The sequence below is a fragment of the Anoplophora glabripennis genome, unplaced genomic scaffold (assembly GCF_000390285.2).
Source record: "Anoplophora glabripennis isolate ALB-LARVAE unplaced genomic scaffold, Agla_2.0 scaffold1103, whole genome shotgun sequence".
Taxonomy (NCBI): domain Eukaryota; kingdom Metazoa; phylum Arthropoda; class Insecta; order Coleoptera; family Cerambycidae; genus Anoplophora; species Anoplophora glabripennis.
The window spans coordinates 80,579-86,578 of record NW_019417180.1 but is presented as its reverse complement, the minus strand read 5'-3'; positions in this window follow the sequence as shown (position 1 = coordinate 86,578).

Sequence of the window (6,000 nt, the reverse complement as noted above, 5' to 3'; positions counted from 1 at the left end):
TTATTAAGAAATTATTTATGTAATTTGAAGAAGTGAAAATTAATAATAGAAAATGAAACGTTGGGATCAGAAGCGGTCTTTTGACAAGCTTACAATATTTAGGATGTTACTTTGTTTTTTTTTTGAAAATATTGTTTTTGTTACGAAAAATTATATCTTATATATATTATATCTTTAAAAATCAAGAAAACTTCCATAGTAGATTATTTATATATTTTTTGTATTTTAAAATACTTACTGAATTTAAAAAAAATACAAAGATTTCTCCAAAACAACCTATACATAGTCAACATTATTAAGGGCAATAAAGGCATATTTTACAAGCATACATCGGCGTCTTCATCATCGGCCAATTTCTCGTAATCATTCACATTTATTACTAAATGTTGCAGGCATGCTTGAATTATCAATATTATTTTCTTTTTTACTATTTATAATGTTTGAATTAATAACTGATATGTTAGTATCTTTATATGTTTTCCAAATTTTATTTACTATATCTAAAATCTCATTGACTTTAACTTTTCCTGATGCTGTTGTAGCTACTGAAGTAGGTTTTGGTAGTCGTGTTTTCCTCAATTTTAATAGTAATTCTTGACTGACTGCTGCTCATCCCCCAACTGTCGTTGACATATCTCTAAAAAAAATCAGACGGTTTTCTATTTCTGAACCTGATAATAGCACATCTAAATGGAAGGGTAACAGTTAGCCTATTAATAATTTTCTCCTTTAAATTTATATATAAATTATTATTTGGAAGGTTTTCAGTAATATCAATGATATTTGACACAACTTCTAAAGGTAATGTAGCAATGATGGTATCATATTTAACCTTCTCTGATTTAATCTTGTTTAAAGCAAATTGGGCTTCTACTTGATAAAACCAAATTTCTGGGTTACTAATCCAAAATTTAGATAGTTTTAATGATAATGAAGCTATTTGATTTGTCCCCACGGACATTTGATTGACAGTACTAACACTATTATCAGAATCTGTCATGTTTAATTGTCATAATTTATTGTATCTAGTACTGTTGCCAATATAAATATAAGTCACTTTAGTTAAATTTCAAAAGGCGGAATATGGGAGTATTATTGTTTGCAACTTACACCCACTTTCATAGTTGACCTACAATTATTGCTTGCTGAAATCCGATATGATCTGCTTAACGACCACGATTTTGCTATTTGTTTCCCTGTTGTTTCTTGCTCGTCGCTTTCACTTGATTTTATAGGTGATGACTGGAAGCTGACTGCTGACACCGTCCTTCTAGTTTTCGTCCGAACTCTTCAAGCTGAAGATGGTATCTGCCACTGCATCTCCTTATTGCGGGCTTTTGTCTCTCGTTCAAAATTTTTCGTTAATTTCGATCACGTCGGGGTCACCAATTTTGCAGCCTTCGTGTGGGATTGATCAATTACATCACTGGGAAAGCATATTTTTATTATCTACTAAATGTTCTTTTCCCTGTATTCCTGTTCCACTTTTGTAGCACGTTTGACCCAGTTGGGTCAAACAAAATTTGGTATAGTTCTCTCGCTGATTCACAAATATTCAGCAGATTCTTTATTTTAAATGTAGAATTCTGTTTAGCCACATAGTTCTTAACATAAGCACAAATTAATTCAATGGGATTGAACTCACAATGCGCCACAGGAAGCCATAGGAGTTTCACCTGGTTTTCTCTATTTAAGTGCAAGATTTGTCATCGGACTACTCCCTTCATGAAATCATCAATTTCTATTTTCTTACTGCCGCCGGATTTTGATTTACAAATAGTACCAGCTATCTTCTTCTCACGTGTAACTCTCTTAACCTTGCTTTCATTAATGTTTAAAGCAGGCATGTGCAACTTTATAAATGTTGGGGCCAGAAAGTCATTTCGGGAAGTTTTGGCGGGCCGAAAGCAATAATAATAATAATATGATAATCAAAAAATAATTTATTTATTGCAATGTAATTTATAATACTAATATTCTTAAATAATGAAAAAAAAACATGAATTATAAACAAATAGCATGCAATGCAGCAGTTGAAACTAATGGGACCTCTGTGATTGCATGTTTTTTACAAGGCGATCAAAATTTGCAGATATATTAGATGTGGCGACGCGTATATTATTTTCTAAGTGTGTATCAGTAATTCTGGTCCTATTTTTGGATTTCACATAATTCAATTCAAAAAATTGTACACAAGAATACGTGCTTCCAAACTGAACCATTAGTCGTTGAATAAATTTAGAAAGTTCTGCATATTTCTGCTTTGGAAAATATTTTTGAAAAAACTCAACCAAACCTACATCTATAAATTTATTTTTCAGATCAGAATTTTCCTGTAGTTCAATTAGCTCCATTTGGAGGTGTAATGGTGCTTTCTCCACATCTACACTGAAAGGGGAAGAAAAGATCTCTAAACTGATTTCTTGTTGCCGAAAATCATTGAATCTACTGGAAAATTCCTTCCCCAAAGATATGTATAGATGTAATTCATTTGCAAATGACACGAAATCGATGTCATTATAACTGGCAAGTGTTTTAAAATTATACGTATTACCATTTCGCAATTGACTCTCCCAAAGTCTAAGTTTATTTTGAAAAGACTTAACATGGCCATAAAGTTCATGAACTAACTGTCCCCTGGTCTGTAAATGCGCATTAAGTTCATTGAGATGCATAGTAATGTCCACTAAAAATGCCAAATCACTCAACCATTTGTTGTCGCTCAACTCTGGAACAGCCTTTCCTTTATTTTCCATAAATAACCATACCTCCTCTCTCAGATCGTAAAAGCGTTTCAACATTTTACCCTTGCTCAACCGCCGCACTTCACAATAAAATGCCAAATGTCCGAAATCAGATTGGAGCTCCTCTAAAAGTTCCTTAAACTGACGGTGATTTAGACTTAATAAAATTAATAGTGGAAACAACAGTTTTCATAACGTGACAAAATTTGATTGATTTTGCACATAAACTTTGCTGGTGAATAATGCAGTGGAAAACGAACAAGTTCTCATGGTCAATATTTCTATCATGTAATTCTGACTTTATTTTAGCAATAGTTCCTACATTTGATCCAATCATCGATGGAGCTCCATCACTTACTACTCCACTTAACTTTTGCCAAGGAAGGTTGAATATTTCGAATGCTTTTTTAATTTCCTGAAAAATATCTTCTCCTTTCGTCGTATCTTTCATTGACTGAAGTGCAAGTAATTCTTCGGTACAACGAAAGTCGGGGCCAACACCTCGAATAAAGATCGCCAATTGAGCAGTATCGACGCAATCTGTACTCTCATCCAATGCGACAGAAAAACATTCAAAATTCTTCGCAAGCTCCGTTAAAGTTAATTTTATGTCATCCGCCATCGAGTCTATCCGTCTAGCAACAGTCCAACGAGACAAGCTTAATTGTTCAAAAATCTTAGTTTTATCAGGGGATAGTATTTTTGAGATTTCAATCACACAGTTTTAACAAAATCTCCATCTGAAAACGATTTAGAATATTTTGCAATTTTTTCGCACACGACAAAACTTGCTTTCACGATACTATCCACTTTATTACTGCACTTAACGAAGAGCATCTGCTGGCTCGCAAGGTTTTTTCTCATTTGATTTATTTTTCCCAATTCTGAGTTGACCAACAAGTGAGTCATAATTTTGATGTTTTGAATTGTAGTGCGTCTTTAGATTGTATTCCTTCAATACTGACATTGTTTCGTTGCAAATTAGGCATATGGGTTTATCGTTATGAATAATAAAAAAATATTGTTCAGACCATTTGTCTTGAAATGTTCTACATTCATTGTCAATTTTTTTTATTTTACTCGTGGATGCCATGGTTTTGTACTGCAATGTTGATAATGTTATGATTTTTTAGCAAGTTACCCAATAAAATTTACCTAGTTCGTGTTGTTCCGATGTCTTGACAAACACACGCCAGATAGAATAGAAAAAAGTTAGAAAACAAAATTAGAATTGCATAAAACATTATTGCACGTGCACTTCGAACACACAAGAAGACGTCTGGTAAATTTATCATCAAAAAGCGTCAACCATAATACGATAAAGTCGAATTTTGCATGCCACCATAGAAATACCATGGGTTTCACACGATTTCGTGCCTTAGTAGCAAATTGCTGTAAGATTAGGACGATTAGGTAGAATTTTGCTTGCCTCCATAATAATAGTATGAGTGTTGCGCGACATCGTGCCTTATGAGCAAATAAATGACGTTATTTCGGTTGTAGGTGTATAAAATACGTGTACACGAAAAAACCATCCAGCTTGAGTCAGGCGGACGCGGGCCGCATTTTATGAAATTTGATTTTGAAATAAAGGGCCGTATAAAATATGATCACGGGCCGGATCCGATCCGCGGGCCGTAGGTTGCACATGTCTGGTTTAAAGCTTCTGCAGTACGTTTTGTCACTTGCCGCAGTTGAATTTCACATAAACCAATAATTCTTTCAGCTTCAAAGTAATCTTTTACTTGTAGAACAATTTCTTTAAAATACTCTAACATGTATCGACATCTGGTTATTTTCCGCTGCATCGTAACTGATTTGCGCGCGATCGAAACTTATTTTTTTTAACTGTTTCCATTTATACTTAGCACAGTGTGACAATCAGTCAAATCTTTCTCAAAGTTTTTTTTATTTTGCGATACATTTCAAACCGCAATGGGAAATATTTATACATAAATAACACATATAACATAAATGTGCTTACTGCTCAATAACAACAGTACAACCTCTATAACTGTATTGTTAGAACAATAAGGCAGTAATTAGGAGTGTTACTTGAAAGGAAGGAGACACTTACTTATTTCTTGAGTGCGCAGTTTCGTACGTAGGTATAACGTAGAGGTTGTGTTTCTTTTATCTGCTTACACCGCAATTTCACAGATCACCAGGTTCGTTTGGACCAATGTTTTCGCTGGTTTTGATATGAAGTGGACTGTATTTTTTGTTATTACAGCTTTATTGTCACCTAACACAATACAACTTACCTAGTACACTCGACAGCCTCGACATAGACGTCTGAACGAGTGTGTTTTATTAAAAATACTGGCAACATAACAATAACAAACAAACTACTCAGAAAATATTTGAGTTCGAGCGGCTTTGAATATACATAATTATAATAGTTAAACAGTAATGGAAAAATATTTGCTTTCCAAAAATTTATTAAGACATTTAAAACATATTTTATACTCATACTCATACTCAACCCATGTTACATTAACATTTTTATTTGCCTCAAAATAGTGCTTTGCCACACAAATAGGTACACCATTTTTAATACCACTTACAAACATTTGTATTGTAGTTGCGTATAATATTTTTTGCTAATATCTTCATCTTTAATTAAGTGTGGGCAATCATTGGACATTTTATCTCAACGAGATAGTGTCCAATTATGCCATCTGGGGAAGCTGCAATTATACGACATCTTGAAATATAAAGTGCACTAGATCTAATTTTTGCTTTTAATAATTTTTCTATTTCACACCTTACTGCATTTTCCAAGTCTCTACCTATTTTCATAGCACCAATGTCTGTTAACTTTGCATCCATAAGTACAGCAACTACAGAGCCTTCAGCAGTTTTACAGCGGCTAACGTCAAATGTTTTACATGCAGTTACTCTGCCATACCGTAAGCATATTTTGAAACACAGGACGCTAGAAGCATTAGACTAAATAGTGAGCTGTCATTGATTGTTTCGGAATTCGGATTAGTGGCGGGAGTTTTAAATGCATTAATGAGTACATAATTCACACGTATTGCGTAACTGTCCATAGGAGTTGTATGTAATTAGAATGTAAAGTACTCTAGCCAGAATTAAAAAACCACTAATATGTAAATAAATGACTATATATAGTCAAAAATACTTTAATGATTTTAATTCAAGAGTATAAATTATTCAATCAACATTTGAGACAGTGGCAATAACTGAAATGTTTTTTCTATCACGCGCGCTCACTATGGGACCTATAGTG